The sequence below is a fragment of the Felis catus genome, chromosome B2, assembly GCF_018350175.1.
Source record: "Felis catus isolate Fca126 chromosome B2, F.catus_Fca126_mat1.0, whole genome shotgun sequence".
Lineage (NCBI taxonomy): Eukaryota > Metazoa > Chordata > Mammalia > Carnivora > Felidae > Felis > Felis catus.
The window spans coordinates 84484113-84507132 of NC_058372.1; the positions used below are offsets into that span (position 1 = coordinate 84484113).

At 34.7% G+C, this 23020-nt stretch overlaps 1 pseudogene; it reads left to right on the top strand.

The window, feature by feature from the left end:
- The first annotated feature begins 9179 nt into the window (after nucleotides 1–9179).
- On the top strand, nucleotides 9180–9625 carry LOC101101058 (annotated as a pseudogene).
- The last annotated feature ends 13395 nt before the right edge of the window (nucleotides 9626–23020 follow it).

The window sequence follows — 23020 nt, forward strand, 5'->3', positions numbered from 1 at the left end:
TTAGACTTTATATTTCTTTCTATAACAATCTGCAATCATTTCCTCTCTAAACATATTGTAACTCTTAATTTCCATAGAGATGCACATTATTATATCACATCAAATATGTGAAAGGATGTATTTAAAAAGAATCATGTTGGCATAGTAATTCTCAAGCTATGTATGCGTGTGTGTGTATACACTTTCATATTATTTTGTTACCAGATATCAACGTATATTATGCTAATTATGGTACAGTATATATATAGCTTGCTTCATAGATTATATGATGATAATATTTATAGTTCTAAAAGTATATATTTCACAAATAATTAAGTATTTTACTAGAATTATCTTCTTTTTACCCCAATGCCAGCCAGAACTACTTAAAACCCAAGGTTTAGCTCTTAATAAATAGTTGAATCAAAACAAAGTAGTTAATTTTAGCTCACATTGAATAAAAAGCGTCAGGCCTCTTTAGGAATCCCCTTAGGGATTGAGCTGGTGTTACAGGTTAGATATCAGACTTGGAGAAGGGCTACCACATCTGTAATCTTGATTCCATGCTCCCAAGTCTGTATGGTTTTAGGTAAGACATTTAGCTTCTCTTAGACTTTATTTCCTCATATCTAGATGAGAGTAATGAAGACAGTATTATAGAACAGTCCTTAGACTTTGGTGTGTAAAAAAAAAAAAAAATCCAGTGAAAGTTAACAAAAATATAAGCAAAACAGGGGAGGCTGGGTGGCTCAGTCAGGTAAGTGTCCAACTTCAGCTCAGATCATGATCTCATGGATCATGAGTTCAAGCCCCACATGAGGCTTTGCACTGACAGCTTGGAGCCTGGAGTCTGCTTCAGATTCTGTGTCTGTGTCTCTGTCTTCCCCCCACACCCCCTGCTCGAGCTCTGTTTCTCTCTTCAAAAATAAATAAACATTAAAAAATTAAAAAAAAAAAAAAAAAGGTAGATTCCTCCAGCCCAATCCTCAGGTTCTCAGATTCTGATTCAGTGATCCTTGTTGAAACATTTCAGGTGACTCTGACAGAAATGAAATTTGGACTTTGAAGAACAGACTCTTATGAAAGTCAATGAATAAATACAATAATTTGGCACATAATTGGCACTAGCAAAGGAATTATACCTCCAGGTTGTAGACTATGTAATTTAAGGAAACATACTAAAGTAATGAATCAAGGGAAGCCTGAGGGTAGGATACACAATATTTGTTATTGGGGATTACAAAGAAAAAAATATTTCACCACTTTAAATATGGAGTTACATGAAATAAATATTAAACAAGGAATTAAAAAATTTCCAAAGTATTAATTTCAAAGGTATTATAGTATTTTATATAGACTAAGGCTATTCTGATGACAAATTAGAAGCAATACAACAATGAAGACAACAAAATTTAGGAGTATTAAAGAAATAAAGAAAATCAACTAATAATTAATAATTATAATTAATATAATTAATAATCAACTAGTAACAATTATTAATAATCAACTAATAATTAATAGTTATAATTAATAGAGCCATATATACATAAATCATTCAAACTTTGGCTTAATCACATGTAATCAAGCAATTATAACAATAATGGAAAATATGACACAACTATTCTAAAAATTAGTAAGAATTGATACGTAGATATTTCTAAAAATAAATCACTATGAACAAATTATTACAAAGGACAGAAATAAATTTTATTGTTAAGGAGATATAGAGAAAGAACCTTCTTTACTGATAACAAAAGACATGCATAATAATGCAAGTTAAAACAATATTAATGATTAATTTTACATCTATTAATCTAATGAAAATCATTAGCTTGGTTTGCCAGGCTATGTAGAGGCACATACATGTTAAATGTTGTTAGTGGGTTATAAATCTGCTCAGTTATGCCCAGGAATGAAGCTGATGATAGAAGGCAATATAGCTGTTAGAAAAATAATGGAGTATATTCTTAGAAAAAATATTCTTAAGAAAGAATAACTGGTATATTTATTTAATATGCCTAAAATAATGCCATCTTTTTTAGATCACTGATCATAAAGTCTATGCTTTTTCCATACTTAATATTTAAAATATTTGGCAAACACTTTAAAATGTTTTGGAATTATTTCCTTAAATGATGTATAATGATGTGTAAGATATCCCAAAAAAGTGAGCTCTACTGGTAAAACACTACTTTGGACTTCTCAACTAAAAAATACTGATTGGATTGGTAATATTGGACTGTGGGTTTCCTGGCTTGGTTCATCATTCCTGGAATTAAAGTGAGATTTAGAGCTAAGCAATTGATTGCTTCAAGTGATTTATTAATTTTGGTGAAGTAATTAGCTTGTTGATTGTTTTCACTGAATCAATTAATTGTTGGAAAAATTAACCAAGTTATTTAGTTGTTTGCTGAAATTGCTTTAATCATCTCCATTTTCTTCCTTAGTTTTTTCCAGGTAAGAACTGGATCTTAACCACAGAAATCATGTGAGGATATATAAAGTGGAAAAGAAAAGGTACTTTTAGTTCGGTTGATATTTTTTGTTACATATATTTAGAACCTCAGATATAATGGACTGAAAATAATAATTACAAACACTTAACAATGTTCGTCATAGTTTTGCCATGAAAAAATTTGGTACTTCTTACTTGGCTTCAAAAGGCAGCATGACTTCAAAGAAAAGAGTAACCAAAACTTAGGAAGTATTGTATTATACACCAGAATCTCTAATTATTCCATTCACAATATGCAATGAAGTTTTATTCGTGATAGCAAATAAAAATTTAGCAAGAAATGATCCAATTATTGGTATCTGAGCATGAGTAATCCTATTTTCATGCCACACATTTTATCTAAAAAAAAAAAATTTGAATTGAAGGAGTATGTCTAGAACAAAATCTTCTACAAGGCTATCTATCAGTGGATTAAGTTCTCTTACAATTGTAGTTACTCCTACAATTGTTACTACAATTGTAACATTCATTTTTGTTCTCAACATAAAAATATATAGGGGAGAAATAGAAGTTACCAGAATGAAGGAAAGATCTATCTTCATATATCTCTATTTCTCTGTAAAAAAATTTCCCTTTTATGGGGCGCCTGGGTGGCGCAGTCGGTTGAGCGTCCGACTTCAGCCAGGTCACGATCTCGCGGTCTGTGAGTTCGAGCCCCGCGTCGGGCTCTGGGCTGACGGCTCAGAGCCTGGAGCCTGTTTCCGATTCTGTGTCTCCCTCTCTCTCTGCCCCTCCCCCGTTCATGCTCTGTCTCTCTCTGTCCCAAAAATAAATAAACGTTGAAAACAAAAAAAATTAAAAAAAAAAATTTCCCTTTTAAAGGTGGTTAGACTTTTCAAATGATGTTGGTTCTATTAGCATTTGATAGATGTTGATGTGAAAATTTGGGAGCCAGAGCTATAGTAAATTTCCTAAGGCTATTTATGATATGACTCCCATCATGTGAACCCCAAATTATCAGTGCCATCTGATAAACTCAAGAATATCACTGATGCCAAGGTACAAACTGCTCATTTTTTCTTCTTCAATTCTCAAAGGAGGATATTTTAAGATTCAGAAAGTAGAGTTAAGTAGGAATGGAAATAGGAAGTTCTTTGTGTCACTAGGTAACATAACTGTTCGTTGGTACAGTGCAGGATTTGGGAGGGAAAATCTTATTAAGTAGATTTTCCCTAAACTACTAAACCATTACCCTTGCCTGAGAGTAATTATGACAACTGTGATATTTAAAAACCTACACAAAGATGGAACCTACCACATTACCCCAATAATACTGGATATATTCTGATAGGATAAATTCTCTGTATTCTCAGGAATTTTATGATTTTTGAGTCAAAATAGGAATCAATAAAAGAAAACCTGAATAGCATTGTAACTAGAAGAAAGAACATGGAAATATTAAGTCTTGATCTGCTTAATCAGAACTGTAAATGGAAAAATATAGTGGGGAAATCACTGAAGTCCTTTCACAATATTATTGATCTCTAATGCTTTCTAAAGAGACTTAGTTCCAGTTTCAAATAAGAATCAACTACTTAGAGCTGGGGGTGGGGGCAGAGGGCAGTGGTGGTAATAGAGAATAGGACTACATTAGTTTCATTTGACAATGAAGAAAGTGGAATTTCAGGTATGCCTTCTCTAGTTAAGTAACTTTCAAAAACTTTAACGTAAAATACCATAAATACCTCTCATGATATATTTGTATTTTATTGGTTTAAATAAATATACTCTTAATAGCTGCTGATGTTTTTCATAACATGCATTTCATTAGCACACATCTGAAAAATCATTCCACATGTATGTTACAAATATTTGAGTACACATATGGAATTCAGAGCACTTTGTATTAACTCTAGTGTTCATAGGTTGGAAGTCACTACTTGCAGGTCTTCAGCAAGGAACTATTTTGCCAAACAAAACTAATCTGAAGTGTCCATTTAACACAAGTTGAGGAGGCATTTTTTAACATTTGTTTCTTAGCACAAATGAAATAAGTTAGAAGACTTTATTAAATAATGAACAGGTGCTATTATTCAAGGAAGGAGATAAAAGTTTGAAGAGAGGTATGGTGCTTTGTATCATGAATGAATGGAAGAGTGAGAGTCTGGGGGATAACTGGAAAGTAGAAGCAGAAATGTGGGAAGGCTAAATACTACTGCATGGGTGTTGGGAGATCTTATGGATTTGAAGCACAAAAGTACAATTTGGGAAGGAATGCCTAAGGTAGGATTTTGAGCTCAACTATTATAGATAATTTTATAAATTATCTACTTATGTTCTTCTGAAATCTTCAGTGTACTGATTATAGAAACTCTGAGCAGAGGGGGATTTTCTAATATAAATGTTCCGATTTGGCAAGAGCAAAAATAAGGTTTCTCTGGGAACAGTCTATAAATGATATCAGATGTGACTGAGTAGAGGTATTTCCATATTCTACTACTTGGTTCTGAGAGTGGAGGCAGTGATTGATATTCATAGACAGCATTGTAACTTGTCACTGATAACTCTCATGGATCTTTTTGCTCTTTTATCAAGGGGATGGGTCAAGTGAAAATAAACATTTCAAAGCCTTAGAGATTCCAAATTAAAGTAGAGGGCTTCATCTCTTTGTGTGTTGTACAAAAATTCAACATTTTCATGCCAAGAAAGATAAATAAAATAGAATTCAACAGTCAAAACTTATGAATTTTAATTTAAAGGAAAAGCCTCTGTTGCAATATATAATAATGTATAAATTTTACCTGATACAAATAAAAAATGCATGCATTTGCACATAAATCTATTATTACCTAAATAAGAGTACATCATTTTGCAGATACCCGTTACCATGGGTAGACATGCAACTCTCCTGTTGTAATCTCAATGTTTCAGGAGAAAAAAAAAAATGTTCTCTAAAAGGGCGAAGAACATTTTTTTTTAAATAAGTGTAGTCCTGTATTAGACTGTTTTAAGTTACAACATTAATTCAAGTGAACTTTTTTTTGTTTTTTTGACATGTTGTCAAGTTAAAAGATAAAAGATAAACAGAAAGGCTTATATTTACCAGGATGATTTCACCTAAGAAATGTGGATAGATTCTAGAGGTAAATATAAAGAGGAATAAGCCATGATGAGTGATAATAAAGATTAAAGTACAAGTTTGCCGAATCCTAATCCAAAGTTTTTTTGTTTTGTTTTGTTCCTTTTCTCCAAACTTTATTTTAAGAAAACCTTAAAGTTTTTATTGTGGAACTGAGAGTGTCCCAGGATTTATAATCTATCACTTCAGGAATCAGATTCTTTGTAAACTTCTCAAAGTTATTAATTAGTATAACAGAATATGGTAGTATAACAGAATACTGTGTCAGTAAATAGCTGAGATTTACACAGTGCTTTTTAGCTATCAAAAAACCCCAACTTTTACATGCATATTAGTTTGTGGTCACCATTACGCAGAGTGTGTTCAAACTGTAAAACCAAATCATTCAGAAAGACTCTCCCATATATTCTAAAGTTATATGTATCATATACAAAGATTTGCTTTTTGAAATATGTTAGATTTTCACTTAAAAACTTCAGTACCTCTAGAAAATATCAATAGCCTTTTTAAACCCTTCACCATAAATAACAATTTCCAAATAGTGAGGCTAACTTGGTCCAACAGAGAGAGCCCAATTGCCATAAGTTTGGCATCACTCTATTGATCACTCGCATGTTCATATATAACTTTTCAAGTACCTATAATGGGCCAACTACAAGGCTAAATATCCAAAATAAAATAGTGAAAACAACACAGTTTATATTCCAAAAAACTTACATAATAGAGGAACATATAGACAATTAATAGATAACTCAGTACAGTGCAAATGAAAAAGTGCTCTCATATAGATAAGTAAGGGGTACTTAAGGGGGAACACTGAAAGAGCACTGCTAAGGCAAGTTTACAGGGGCATGGAAGTCTTCTCCAAAGGAAAATATATTTGAACTGAGATCTGAAGAATGAATAGGATAAAGCCCAAGAAAGAAAAACATTTCCAGAGGTACAAACAGGAGGTGTAAAAGTATGAAGAAAAGAGGGAAGACGTGACTTGTTCTTGAAAAAATGCAAGTTGTTTACATGAGACCAGGACAGTAATAAGGTAAGAACGCTAGAAAAGTCAACTGCAGAGATGGGATGGGGTCAGGCCATGAGATGACTGGTAGGCAAAGTGAAGACCTTGAACTTCACATACATACATACATACATACATACATAAAAGACATATCACTGAAGGATGCTATTACGCACTGAATTTCAATGTGACTGTTAGTATTTCAATATATAAATTTTTGGAGGGACACCATTCAACCCACAACAGAGGAACATGATCATCCATAACCTGCTTTACTGAAGTATTCTTTTCACTGAATGTTTCAGATTTACATCTTTAAATAAAGTACTGTAAGCCCCTTGTGTACATTTGTACAAATTCTGTACATGCAAAATTCTGCAAAATTCATAGTACAACATTATAAACTTCTCTTTTACTGGAGGTATGTGCTTTTACTTGATAGTTCATATTGCTTTCTGTGCTTAATTGTCTCTACAAAAAAACTGTAGCACTATAACTTATTAAATCTATGATGCACTTCCATTAAGGAACTTTAATACAGATTGTGGTAAATGTGTGATATAGGTAAAGCTTTCCCTGACTGTTCATTCAATATTTATAATGACCTTTATTCATCTTTTGAACTATCCTTTTTATAATCAGTGAAGAATATGTATGTATTTCATCATCAGCAGAGTTTGACAAAGAACAAGGAAACTAGAATGAGACTCTTACAGGACCCAGCCAGTGAAGTACAAGCTAAATTTAGTTTTCCCTGTGCATAATCAATTTTTAAAACTTTTAGTTATTGTAATTTTGTGACTTAAGTTTATTAATATGGATTGAATTTCATAGGAAAACGTACAATATACAAAGAAAATAATTCACTTATAATCTCTATTCAAGATAAACACTAAAATGAACACATCTGTTTATTTTCAGTCTTCTAGTCTTCCTACTTCTCATTCTCCTCTTTTTTATGATCATACCCCTACCACATAATTAGCATATTATTTATATCCATTGTTTCCCCCATATACCATTCATCACGAGCGTATACTGATAGCAAATGAATTATAAGAATTAGGGTTTAGCTGAGAGTAACAACAGCAATAGCGACAAAAAAAGGTCTGTCCCATTAAGATTACAATGTTTTCTTAACTGGAAGAAGTTAGTCTGTAATCTATATATGATTTTCCTAGTGTCAGGGACTAGGATCCTTTTATCTTGTTCTCCAGAGAAAGCTTCCATTACCAAGGTTACTTCACAGTCCTAGATGGCTCTGTATCTCTTACCAGTATGTTTGTTAACATGGGAGTTGTCCTCTAAAAATATGTAAAATTTCACTCACTTTCCTCAATTTAAAAATTAACACCCATGTTCACTTAAAAATCTTGCCTAAATGCCAGCCTAGTGTCAGCATTTTGTAACTTACTTTATAAACAACCATGTCTATGTAGCATGATACTATCCTACACTGGGTGTCAATAACTACAACTGTAGGAAGATTCTTCCATTAGTAAGTTTGTGCTAGTAACTGTGAAAGAAATATTCAAAAAATTTCCATATGTAGAATATATACTTTTTTTAATTATTAGAGTTTGGACACCAGAATCTGTATCCATCTAAAATGTATTTTTACTGAAATATAATGAACAGCTTATAAAGCACAGTTTTTGAAGGACAATGGCAAAATAACTTTATTAAAGCAGAGGGCCTTTCAATTAGTTTGATACAAAGGCCGTCAAACTTTCACTTTCTCAGTGTTGAAGAACACAGCATTACTAAGGCAAAACTTACTGATTTCTGAAATGGCTAAAATCCTTAGCTATATTATTTCTCCAGAGAAAAATAGTAGTTCAAACCAACCATTTCATTTGCTATAAACAATGAATATATCCATGACTAGTCACATAACCAGTACCCATAGAGTAAATGTAGGGAAAAACATGATGAATTGACATTCAACAAAACTGCTCTAAAAGTAGATATTACACATTCAAATATTTTTCTTTCAAGTTTATTTCTAGCACTAATTTATGTGCTAAAAAAATAAAACACTATAATAGCATATCACTACTATTTCTCTGCCTTATTAGACAAGATAAATTGTGTAATCTTCTTTCATAGCACACGGTGAGGTAGAGAGTCATTTAATTACCTGTGAATCAAAGCAATTTAGGTAACTGTTTCTGATCATTATCACAGAGACTCAAGGAACTAAAATGCTCAATAATCGATAGCAACTCAACCTCAAAACAAAGTTAAGCCCTTGCAATTTTCCTGGAATAGGGCTCACTGTTTGACCAAGTAGGATTCCACTGACTCTAGAATCCCTGAATCTCCTCCCCTCTGACATGGATCATCACTACCCTAGGTACTGCTTTGTGCCTGTTCCTACTCTTAACACGTATCGCTTCTTAAGCTTTAAAAGTACCAGACTGATTAACTGATATGTGTATACTCAATACCTAGAACTATATTTGACATATTCTGGGCACCAAATATATTATTTATAGAAAATTAAAATTTAAAGGCAAGCGCTGCCCGGGGGGGGTGGGGGGGGCGGGTACTGGAGCCAGATCCCAAGCCATGCCAACTCGGCCACCACTGCCATGCGCTGGGTCCCCGTGCTGCTGAAGAATGCTGTCCCTGGCAGGAGCCCCCAAGTACATGGAACACTTCAGCAAGTTCTCCCTGTCCCCTGTCGATGAAGCAGTTTCTGGACTTTGGGTCCAGCAATGCCTGTGAGAAAACCATTCACCTTCCTCAGGCAGGGGAAGCCCCTGTGCCTGGCCATCATGAAAAGATCAACCTGCTTCCTGACAGAGTGTTGAGCACACCCTTGGTGAAGCTGGTCCACAGCTGGTATGTCCAGTCTCCTGGACATCATGGAGTTCCTGGACAAGGACCCCAAGGACAATCGTACCTGCACCAGGTCACTGATGCCCTGATCATCCGGAACCGCTGTGACCAGGTGGTACTCACCATGGAATATTTACAACTTGTTTTCACAGACCTCCCTTTAGAGCATGCATTAGCTATAGGTGTTTCTTCATGACAGGGTGTCAAAAGACAACTCTATATACTGCTTTAGATAGTGTGCAAATTACACCCCATGTGTTCTAGCTGCGAGAAATAATAATAGGTTCTTCCTACAAACAACTAATACAAAGCCCACCATGTTAACAATGAAAAGCCCTGTAAAAAATAAAACTATGGAGAAAAAGGCTATTCTGTTGTTTTGATAGTCACATAACATTTTAACATACTGTGGTCCTGAACTTAAGACATAGTTTTGCCTTGTTTAACCCAAAATCTCTTGTTTATTTGTTTATTAAAAACAACTTCTTTCTCATGGAGCCACCCTGTTGTTTTGCAAGACAGAACAGACACAAACAGAAATAGGAAAATGAAGCAGAGAAATGCATGGCTTCAGCACACCTGATTATTTGAATATATTATTTGAAAGATAGTATTTTATTCTCATGCTCTGAGTTCAGACTCACATTTAAGAATCAATTTGTTCACTGAACTATATAGTCCTTTAGAGTCAATTTCTTATAATTATTTTGAAATAGTCTAATTTGGTAATTTTCAAACTGTTAGGAGGTGTCCTGATACCCTTATGATAGTTGTGTAAAATTTTAAGAATTATAAAACCCCTAAGAATATACCCATATGTACAAAAATCTTATTGGGTTGCAAATTTCGAAAAGCTTTATTTAAGGGACGTTTTATCATCTACATCTTCATAAAGGGACATAAAGTTCAAAAAGGCCAAATAATTTATCCATGAATACCAGCTGATAAATGGATGAGTGGAAATTCAAACCCAAGACCTTTAAGCCTTTGTCTAATTAATTTTTCCCCAGACCACAGCTGCCTCTTGTCTCACATGCCTGAGATTCAACTTTGGTTTTTGTTAGAATTTTTTTTTTTTTTTGCAGTGCTTTCTCAAGTTAACCAAATAAAAACAATTTAGATTAACTTTAATAAAAACTATATACAAAAAATATTTGGTAGAGAAAATGCTTAAGTAATTCAGTGTCTTTAGAATTCACTAATTTGAGCTATACAGGTCTCATAGCACTTCGTTTGTAAGGGCATCATTTTGTTTTTTTTCTGGAGAATTTGTGGAATAATATTTCAACCAACACTTGTCTTACAATGCTTAGGTAATGGTTCAAGTTGAATAAATGGCACAGATTATTATTGATATGTTAGTGTTGGCCAGTAAAGTTTATCACTGCTGCTACTGAATCAGATAGTATCTAAATACTTCCTTTGATTTTCTTCAGATACCCTTAACTAAGGCCTTCAAAGACAAAAAAAAAAAAAAAAACAACATATCAATTTTCGATTGTCTATTAGCCTTACGTGACTTTTATTTTCACCTTTTCACTGTTTATCTAAGATGACAGAATTAGAATAAATGAGACTTTTGCTAAGAGATCTGGTATACAGAGTCTTCTGGAACGTTTATAGATTAATGTTCTTTTTGTATTGCTATAAGTAAAAAGGCCACAAGTTATGGAGTAAAACCATAGTTCTACCACCACATAATGATTCATGAACTTGTGAACATTCTTTAGCTTCAATGCAGCTTTTTTAAAAAATCTGTATGATAAAGAAAACAATTCTTATTTAAAAGGGTTGCAGTGAGGAAAGAAATTAATGAAATCATGGTTTTAGTCTTTATATGCAGGTATGGTGGTTGTGACTAGCATTAGACACTAAATAAGATTTAGTTTCCATGAATGTTTTTAAAGCTATCTTCTCTCAAAGTTCTTTGATTATAGGCCCCTATAGAAAAAAGTTTTCACCACAATTTTCTTTATAGGTTTGTTGGCTAAATCTCCTGGAACTCACCATACGCTCAAAGTGAGAGGATTTTGGTTACTGCTGTTTCTATATCCAGTGTTATCAGAACAGGCTCAAACAGGGTGGTTATTTTTAGATTAAAAAACATACATACAAACTTCACAATGAGAGAAGAATCTGTTTTATGTTGGATTGCACTGGGTTGGTGTTTTTGTTTATAATACCCATCATCTGTGTTTGTTTTGAGGTTAGAGTTAGTCCATGCTGCTGATGATACAGTAATTTGATTACTATTTTATTCAGAAATAACTTGAAACAGTATATTCACTGCCATAAGACTGCTCTATGTTCCACCTATTCATGTCTCTCCCAACCCTTAAGAAACGACTGATCTTTTTATTCTCATAACTTTGTCTCTTCCAGAATGTCATAAAGTTGGAATTGTACAGTATGCAGGCTTTTCAGATTGGCTTTTTTCACTAAGTAATATGCATTTAAGGTTTTTTCATGTCTTTTCATGACATTTACTATTAATCGAGAGGTTTCTTCATATTAATAGTGGGTTTCTTATAGATAACATAGTCTTTTAGCTTTTCAATTTTTTCAGGATTCTATTACTATATCCTCTAGTTCAGAGATTCTTTCCTCAGCCATGCAGTCTATTAATAAACCCATCAAAACCATTCTTCACTTCTGTTATAGTGTTTTTGATTACCAAAATCTTTTCTCTTTTATTCTCTCCTAGGATTTCCATCTCTCTGCTTCCTTGCCTGTCTGTTCTTGCATGCTGTCTACTTTATCCATTAGAGCCCTTAAAATATGAATCGTGGTTGTTTTAAATTCCTGGTCTGAGAACCCTAACATCCCTGCCATGCCTGATCCTGACGCCTGCTCTATCTCTTCAAATTGTGTTGTTTTGCCTTTTGATATGCCTTATATTTTTTTTCTTGATAGCCAGACATTATGTAAAGAACTACTGTAAATAATTGTTACAACTAGACTTTTAGATAGAGAGGTGTGGGGTGAGGGGAGTTTTCTACAGTCGTATGATTAGGTCTCCAGTCCTTTATTTTTTTTTTTAATATGAAATTTATTGTCAAATTGGTTTCCACACAACACCCAGTGCTCATCCCAACAGGTGCCCTCCTCAATGCCCATCACCCACTTTCCCCTCCCTCCCACCCCCCCATCAACCCTCAGCTTATTCTCAGTTTTTAAGAGTCTCTTATGGTTTGGCTCCGTCCCTCTATAACTTTTTTTTTTTCTTTTTTTCCTTCCCCTCCCCCATGGTCTTCTGTTAACTTTCTCAGGATCCACATAAGAGTGAAAACATATGGTCTCCAGTCTTTTAATGAGGCCTGTGCCTCTGGACTGTGAACTCAAGTCTTTCTTCACCTTAACCTTTTTTTGTTTGTTTGTTTGTTTGTTTTTGTTTTTCCTCCCCTTAGGCTAGATAGGATGGCTAGAGTAGGCTGAAGTTGGCATTTTTCTTTCCTCTTATTCAGTTAGACTGATAATTCCCCAGCAGGTTAGGTTTTGATTAACTAGTTTCCCTTGAGGGCAGGCCTTGTTAAGAAAAACAAAGCATTCAGATAATGTATCAACATAGTTACTTTTCCCCTCCCCCTGCCAGAAGCTGAAGGAGATTTTCCTCCAATATGTATTGTGGGAAACCAGTTGAGTCTCTGGAGGTAAAACACACACGGTTGGGGGGATAGAGTGATTGAGTGGGTCCCTGTAGAGTTTTTAACTCTCAGAATTGTCCACACTGAGCCTCCTGTAATTCATCAGTCACAGTTCAGGTTTCTCTCTTCCTGTACTAATTATCAGCTATTTCTACTCACAAGTCTTTTTTGCTGTGCTCTGTGTATTCTTTTCTGTGACTCTCCACTACTGGGGACATTGGTGTGCCCTGTGTCCTCCCTTCTCTTATGAATCTATAATTTGTTGCTTTATGTGTTCAGTTTCTTACTTGTTAGAGTAGAGTGGTGACTTCCAAGTAAGGAATCAGAAATCAGAAGTCAGCCCTTTATAAAATTTTATTCTGGAATAGTTACTGATCTTCTCCAGAGTTCTTAAATGTTTATAAATTTTCATTTCAAGGAATCTACCTTAGGGACTTGATATAAAATGAAGGAAAAAGAAAACATAAAAGAGCTATCATTTTGCTAATTCACCCTTTTACCCTTGTAAGTTTTAAGTGCTACAACATACATACAGGTCTAAGTTCTCAGATACAAAAATAACTGAAGTGAAACCTCTATTGATCGTGAACTCACCAAGTCAGGAACATGGCTTTCCACTCCACTATTCCTTTAAGGAAAAACAATAACCCTTCACAAAATTGAGCTGCCTACAATGCCTCACTTCAGTCTTTAGAACTCTCCCTCACATTTCCATACTCTTCACTCTGGCTCCTTAGGTACTTGATTTCAAACTCTTGAATCTGTGTATCAAAAGGCAGTTAGTGTGTGTGTGTGTGTGTGTGTGTGTGTGTGTGTGTGTGTGTGTGTTGGGAGTGGGAGGAAGGGCTGCCTAACATCTGTTTTCTTTTCTTTTGGCAATAAAGGCCAATTTCCTTCGGGGGAACTACAAGACGTTCTTTGACCACAATCAGGTTGAAGGCTGAAATATTAACCTAGGTGCTACGCTTCTTTGTGGTGTTGAAAATGACCCAGTCTACACAGATCAATTGTTCTTTTTCCCTGGAATCCATCCTTAAACATAGAAAGCTAAGTCAGCATTGTGCTGGGATAAAACTGGAAATTAGTTGTTCCTGTGTTTTTTAACCCAGATCTTGGGTGTCCATGACTATTGATCTTTACTCAGCTGGGTTTTCTAGACTGTATTATTTTTGTGAGACCTGCTAAATGCTTTCCATCGATTCCCTTCTGGCTTGAATTACTTAGAGTGGATTTCTATTACTTATAAAGAAGTAATTTTAATCAACATGTCCAGATTTAGTGTCCACTCTGCCCTTTTGTTCATTCTTGAGAGTTTTTTTTTCTTGATATCTTCCAAGGAAACCATCACTGCTATTCCAAAGAGATTCAACTTGCCTCCTTCTGGTTCTCTAGCCCAGAACTCCTTCTTGGTCAGCTCCATAACTCCTGGTATAAAATACCTAGCCTGTGCTCTGATTAGTGTCTTATTGGAGATTGGTATTAAGTGTATACTAAAATTTTATAAGAAAAATAATAAAGCTATTCACAAAAGAAAGATATGCATCCTCCAAAAAAAAGCTTATCTGAATGTTAGTATCATCTTCTGCTTCATCCCATGACCTTGCATTTAGCATTTAGGCCATACCAACCATTATCTCCAAGCAGACCGCTTCATTCAGAACTCCTTGCACTTACAACAGTATTCCCTCAGCCAGAATATATTTTTTCATTTCTTCTCCCAATCTCTGCTTGTAAACTCCATACCATGTGCCTATCACAAGTGGTCAGTGCGTAACTTTTATGGGATTCTTTATTTTCAAGGCACTGTGCTAGCTTTACATGGATTATCACATTTAAGTCTCATTAAAACACAATAAAGTAGGTACTATAAAGACTATGTTATAGATGAGGGAACAGGCTTTGTAATACCATGCAGTAGGGAAGTAGCAAAAGTTGGATTTTGAGTCAAAGCAGAGGTAGCCTAAGGATTGTGCTCCTAATAACTACCGTAAACAGACTTTCTATGTAGTCAGTGGTTATTTATGTGTCTATACTTAAAACATAATTGTGTGTATACTATACATAATTGTGTATCTACTGGTTTTTGTTAAAGAACTTTGGTGAATAAGAATTTTATTCCTCCAGCAAATCTTATCTGACCTCATTAATATTTTTAATCATTTTCGCTAGTCGGCAAGTGTATCATATCTTTTTTAGTTCTTATTTCATCTGAATTTTATTATACTTAGATCTTTATATTTCTGCCTTTTATATTAAGCTTTAAGCTTCTTAAATTAGAGCAACAGTTATAGCAGGAAAAGTATGGGATATATAGGAAAAAGCATGAGCCCCCAAGATAGGTATGTCAGGACAAAAATCCCAGATTTTAACTTACTGCTAGTGTAGCCTTAAAACAAAGGCTTCTCTCTAAGCCTCAATTTTCTTATTTGTAAAAGGAAGATCACAATATTCACATTTCAGGGTGTTAAGGAGTGTCTTATTCATAGCAGGTACTGAGTAATTACTTATTGAATCAATGTTTTTTAAGGCTTCAATATAAGCTACTAATCCACTTAACTTCCACTTTCTTCTTTAAGATCTTCCAGATCTATCTCCCTTATCTCCTTAGGATCTTTCAGATTATAACATTATGCATTTTTTGCATTGTACAAAGTAATGATAATGTAAAAAATTCTAAACTTTTAATATATAAATCTCAAATGATTACAACAAAAGTAATATATAATGACTACTTGTGAATGAGTTAAAATGAATGAATTAACTTTCAGTGTAAATATAAATATATACAGGACTGCAAAACTCAATCTCATTATCTTTCAAAATATTTTGGCCTGTGGACCATAGCAATATATGTTTTTTTTCCTGGATAGTTGTAAACAAAATTTTAATTTTTTTTTTGCACTACACTTCTGCACCTTTCCACCTACCTGCCCCTCTTCCACATACAACACTGCTGAATCATCCTGTGTGGTTAAAGTGTGACCGAATGTAATTTAGTAAGGAGAGAGGTGAAGTGACACGAAGCATGAAATTTAAAAATGAATGTCACACTGCTTTTCATATTGAATACTTAGCATTAATTCACATTGCAAGCAATTCGATGCAAATATTTTGTTGCAAAATAGAGAAAAGTAAAAGACTTCCTTATATTCACTGCAGTTGTGGGGGAAGTTTGAAAAATTGCTATTCAAAGTATCAGACACAGGCGCTTAGCTATGTACTGAGATTCAACTTCTGGCAATTTGAATATATATCCCTCACCCAATTATACTCACACTATTAACTTAGGGCACTGGCATATCTGGTACCACATGGATGCACCTATGTGATTCAGACAGATTTCTGATGGAATCTTATAAAGCTACAGTCTGGCTCCTTAGTTCCAACTCTATCTTGTATCCTTCTTCCCCCAGGACAGTCTTTGCTTTTTGCCAGCTCTATTCCGTTTTCTATTTTTTTTTTTTTTTTTAACTTCGGGAGAGAAGAAATCAATCTAAACTGTTTGAAGGTAGGAAAAAAAAGGATGAAGGAAATAGAAAAGAAGTGTCAATAGGTATTAGAGAATGTTTTTAATATCTTAGTCAGACTGGCAAGGCATTACTAGAGATATTTCCAAGAGATATTTACAAAACTGTTTTTCAACAATTAACATATGTTGTTGGCATGTGAGTTTAGTAAGTCAAAATATACGCTCACTGTCACGGACTCAACTGTGAAATTATTTCTGAGCTACCTGGCTTATACAATAAATCCTATCTTCCATCCCACATTTTCAAAATAATTTGGTCTCTTATAAGAAAGACTTCACATATCTATTTATACATTATCTCCATCTCAAGTATGGCACTTTATTCTTTTTTTTTTTAATGTTTATTCATTTTTGAGAGACAGAGAGAGACAGAGCATGAGTGGGAGAGGGGCAGAGAGAGAAGGAGACACAGAATTCAGAGCAGGCTCCAGGCTCTGAGCTGTCAGCACAGAGCCCAATGCGGGGCTCAAACTCACGACCTGTAAGATCATGACCTGAGCCAAAGTCGGACACTCAACTGACTGAGCCACCCAGGCACCCCTCAAGTATGGCATTTTAAATGCTTGATCACAATTTTGGAGTTATATGAATTATAACTTTAACTCACACTTTAGATAACAAAGCTTATGGGATACATGAATGATAGATCATAAGGAAATTCTGCTAAATTCACATCAATAAAAACCTAGATTGGAAGAATTCTCCTCCTTTGGTCATATAATCTAGACATACCACTTAATGAAAGTACATGAGGTATCAATGGTATGCCTTTGAAGGAATATAGGCAACTGGACGTTTAAATTCTTTGCTTGTTAACAGCCGGACTCACTTCCTCAAAGCCATAAATCAAGTCCTCAAATGTCCTTCAGAATGTTGGATGAAAGGAATAAAAGCAATACTTTAGCTCCCATTGCAATCCACAGACAGTAATATGTTGGATTTTTGGCTAGGCAAACTTTTGATTTTGTGGGTTTCAGATCAAACTTAGTGCTTTCTACTTTATGTTTGGCACCATTCAAACCAAAGCTTTGAGGCTTTTACACCTTGTAAAGCATCAGGTAAAGTATCAAAGGATAAAAAAAATTCAGTGCAAACCACTTTGGTACATTCATTTTAAAGGCACATACACCTATGTCAGGTTGTAATGTGAAGCTGCTTATTCCTGACTACCCATGAAAACAGCACTATTTTCTTTCAGAAATATCATTTAATATTTGTCTGCTAAGACCTACACTTAATACAAAGGAATTTACAATGAGAAAATTGAAGTTGACAAGCTCCTATAAAAAACAAAGTGAGCATAACTGACTAAAAACAATTGTCTTCCAAATTCTATGCATCTGATGAATTTTTTCTTAGAGTTAATTATAAAATTGATATTAAAATCATGTTTTAAAATTGTAAAAAATTACAACTAGGGCTTTCTTTAGGTTTTTTCATTTCACCCAATTTACTCATTAGCAGGGCCCATACATTATAGAAAAGTGTGTTTTTAATAAATTTGTATTAAAATACTCTTCATTGGGCTCCTTAAAAATGGCTGTATCTGATAGGTAATCTGATTCAACTTACTTTACTCCCAAATAAACCACGTTCTCTAGAAAGTTTGCACATGTAAGTACAGCTTTCATTTACTAATCTTTTCTATGAGACAGTAAAATATTTTAATCTAACCTGTCTACCTAAAGTACTTATAATCATTTCATTGCAGTTAACTCTATCTTACCCAAGCTTTAAGACGAACTAAATTTTCAGACAAAAGTAGAAAAAAAATTCACTGCAAAATATTTGAACTTTGCAGAACAGTTCCACAGTTCTGGGAAATAACTGATATAGAGACAGAATGATTTTAAATAAAATAATTAAATTATATTTAATTACATAACTTTGTTATTTATTTGTCCAAGACAGTATTTCCCTCAAACACTTTTAAGCGGAATACAAAATACATAGGTAGCACACACTTTGTTTCATGATTAGTCAGGTGTGTATTATGTATTGTTTGTTTCAGTGGATAATGGACATACATATACAACATAAAAAGCTAGCCTATTTACCATACTGTAGATAGTGGAAGAAGACACTAGATTACTTGGTCGGAGGCAAAGTATTTTATTATTTAGGGCAAAGAAGTACCTAGAATGTAGTCAGCCTGATGTTCACACTGCTTCCCCACGTCCTATAAGTTCCAGGATGGTGGCACGGTGCCAATGGTGGATACCTGCCCACAGAGTAGGTTCTGTTAATGGAGAGCTAACTGGGTTTACCACTTTTGTAATAAACCAAAGGATGTCTGATTTTTGTCCCAAGAAAGATGTTCCCTCATCCCTCATGGCTGCTCACTGCAAATACAACCCCAAGAAATGACCCAAATAAAAAGCATCCAGAGATTTCATTTTTTGGAATACCTAGCAATAATTTTAAGGGACCATGGCAGATCACCATTCCAACAGACTATATATGTTTGACATTAAAAAAAATCCTTTTAAAATGATATAGATTTACAAATAAAACTCACAGAAATGAAAAATACCATTAAGATAAATTCAATGAATACATTAAACAGAAGAGCTGAATAGAGCAGTAGTAAACTAGAAGATCAGAAGAATCTATTCAGAATAAAGCACAGAGATAAATTCTGATAAGATAAAATAATACAATCAAAAGATCAAACATTTAATAGAAGTAAGTAGGAAAGAGAAAATTAGGTAGAGAAAGTATTTAAGAGATAATGGCTGAGGGGCGCCTGGGTGGTTAAGCATCCAACTTCAGCTCAGGTCTTGATCTCATGGGTTCATGAGTTTAGGGCCCGAGTCAGGCTCTGTGCTGCCAGCTCAGAGCCTGGAGCCTGCTTTGGATTCTGTGTGTGTGTGTGTGTGTGTGTGTGTGTGTGTGTGTGTGTCTGCCCCTTCCCTGTGCATGCTCTGTCTCTCTCTGTCTCAAAAATAAACAAACACTAAAAAATAAATTAATTAATTAACTAATTTAAAAAAAGAGATAATGGCTGAGAACTTTCCAATATGAACAAAAGATATCATACCCATATTTAAAAAAAATCCCAAAGAATCCTTGGCAGGCTAAATAAACTGCAATCTATAACTAGGTTCAACATATTTAAACTATTGAAAGAGCCAAAGGGAAAAATTAAAATAAGCCAAAAAGATGGCAAAGAGAAAGACTTCTCACAAAGAACATGCAGTAAGTTAACATCTGAATTCCTAGGGTTAATTTGGTCCATTTAACAATCAATAAAAGAAATCCACTCAAGTCAAGATATTTGGTGCTCTATGGACTTGCACAGAATACAGAGATGCTCCCTTGGAGGATTTATATAATGTACTACACAATCTTCTTGACATCTGCTTTCTCTGCGGGTTTTCCTTCTCTTCCTCTTCCTCTTCCCATTCTCGTATTACCCAAAACCAAGAACCTCTAGGCTTTGAAATACAGTCACTGCTAGAGTCAGCTCTCCCATCCACTCCCAAGTTCTAGCTTTCACTCTAATCTGGATAATTAGAGAACATCTTCCCATCAAATAGAGGATATTCCTGAAATGAAATGCTGCTGAAATAAATTCTGGTTATTTTATATTTTTGCAACTCACAACACACATGCAAATTTATGCCACAATCATTCAGTCAATGTAAAGTTATTCCAAAATTGCATCATTAAGAAAATATGGATGCTATATCTGTGTGTGTGTTTAAATTTCTCTCTTCTTCAAAACGGTAACAATAATACCAACCTAAATAAAGTCTTACTTTTTTCACTTGCAACTTCTTAAACATATTCTATTTAGGGATTCTCTATATCTGTGTTCATGGAATTTTCTCCTTTTTTGGCCTGATATTTGTTTTATTTTGTTTCTTCGTGCTTTTTTGGTCATGAAATGAAGTACTGAAACATGAAAGCTTTTATGTCAATTTGGCTTGTGTGTTACCTCATAAAAGAGGCCATATAGGAGATGTGTGATTTTTTTAAAGTTTATTTATATATTTTGGGAGAAAGACAGCATGTGTGCATAAGCACAAACATGGGAAGGACAGAGAGAGGGGAAGAGAGAGCCTGACATGGAGCTCTATCTCATGAACTGTGAAACCATGACCTGAGATTAAATCAAGAGTAGACGGTCAATATACTAAGCCACCCAGGTGCCCCTGAGCTGTGGGGTTTTGAAAATATTGTGTAAGCAGAGTTTCAGCTTTCTCATTATTATAATAGTGATGACTGTTTCACAGGCTCTTTTGAGAATTAAATATTTTATCACATAAATGGCTCATGTTATAGTGTATGTTTATTAAATGTTAGGTACCTCAGTGTACGTCTTTCCTTTACCTTAACTCATTTCAAAAGTACTTGACAGCTTTACTGATTTCTCCCAGCCCAAGCTTTTAATCTTAGGCTTGACCAAAGCATTCTTTTCTTTTCTAAATGAATAATGTTATCCATGCACATGACTTTTAGCCACTTTATAGTGAAGGTATCTTTATCTTTGTATCCTACTTTGATATCTTTTTCCCTCGTGAATTATAGGTCATTTAGAAAGTTTTGCTCATGTACAACACAGGCAGACCCGTGTCATCATCATTTCATCAAGACTCATCTTCCTTATTGCAGTAAATGACTTCACTCCATAGCCACTTTTTTAAAAAAAGTTTTTTAAAGAACTAACTGCAAAAGGTTTACACAATTCATTCCTCTCCCCCACTTTCCACATAGAATCAGCAACCAAGTCTTGCTAATTCCATCTTCTTTTTTTTTCTTATTAAAAAAAAAAATTGGGGCACCTGGGTGGCTCAGTCAGTTAAGCGTCCGACTTCGGCTCAGGTCACGATCTCGCGGTATGTGAGTTCGAGCCTCGCGTCGGGCTCTGTGCTGACTGCTCAGAGCCTGGAGCCTGTTTCAGATTCTGTGTCTCCCTCTCTCTCTCTGACCCTCCCCCGTTCATGCTCTGTCTCCCTCTGTCTCAAAAATAAATAAACGTTAATTTTTTTTTTAAATTAATGTTTGAGAGAGAGAGAGAGAGAGAGAGAGAGAGCGAGCAGGGGAGAGGAAAAGAGAGGAGACACAGAATCCGAAGCAGGCTCCAGGCTCTGAGCTGTCAGCACAGACCTGATGCGGGGCTTGAACTCATGAACTGTGAGATCATGACCTGAGCCAAAGTTGGATTCTTAACCGACTGAGCCACTCAGGCGCCCTGCTAATTCCATCTTCCAAATGTTTCTCAAATATGTCTTCTCTCTTTTGCTCTTGCATACATAATTTCTCAGCTGCAGTACACCAATCACCTATCTTCATAACACCTGTCTTCAGGATAAGTTCAAGTCACCTTCCATATCATTGCCAAAGCAATCATTCTAAAATCTAAATGCATTCCTCTACCTGGAATATTCATTCCTCATATTATGTTTCTCCTAAATCACTATCAAGTATATGGAAAAACAAAAACGAAAGGAAAACAAAACAAATCTGTAAAAAGCAACTCAAGGATTAACTTCTCAGGAAACAGTGGCCTTATCCTCCAACCATGGATTTGGTGCTGCATCTTGTTAGTATGACAGGAACAGGGATATATTTTTCAGGGACAAATGAACATGCTTATCTTTCTCAGATTGTATTTAATCATATTGTGAGTAGTGGTATAATTTTTTGTATGTCTCACTAGATAAGGAGTTTTCTAATGCCATGTGTAATGAACATTTATGCAGTGATTAGTAATTGCCAGGGAGTGTGCTAAAACTATGCATGAATTACATCATTTAATCCTCATAAATCCCTGTGAAGCAGGTAGTATTATTATGAACATTTACAGATGAGGAAACGAAGTCACAGAGGTTAAGTAACTTGCTGGATGTCACTTAGCTAGATGGTAAAGAAGAAAAAATTCAAACTTAGAAAAGGTAGATCAGAGCTGCTTCTCTTAACAATTATACTATACTCTCTCTTTTAGAGATCAAGAGCCACTTCTTTGTTTCTATATCTCCAATGCCTAGTACAATACTAAAACAGTAATTGACATTTTGTAAATATTCACTGGATGATTATTACATAAATGAATGAATGCCAAATGAATGAATAAATAAATATTTTAATAGAGTGCTTTTAGCTTTGATATACTAGATTTGCATTAAAAATATTTGGCCAGAGAGCAAGCAACTGTCTGCACTTAAAATACTAATAAAAAACTGTTTAAGTTGGGGCGCCTGGGTGGCTCAGTCAGTTAGGCGTCCGACTTCGGCTCACGTCATGATCTCACGGTCCGTGGGTTCGAGCCCCGCGTCGGGCTCTGTGCTGACAGCTAGGAGTCTGGAGCCTGCTTCAGATTCTGTGTCTCCCTCTCTCTCTGACCCTACCCCATTCATGCTCTGTCTCTGTCTCAAAAATAAATAAACATTTAAAAAAATTAAAAAAAAAAACT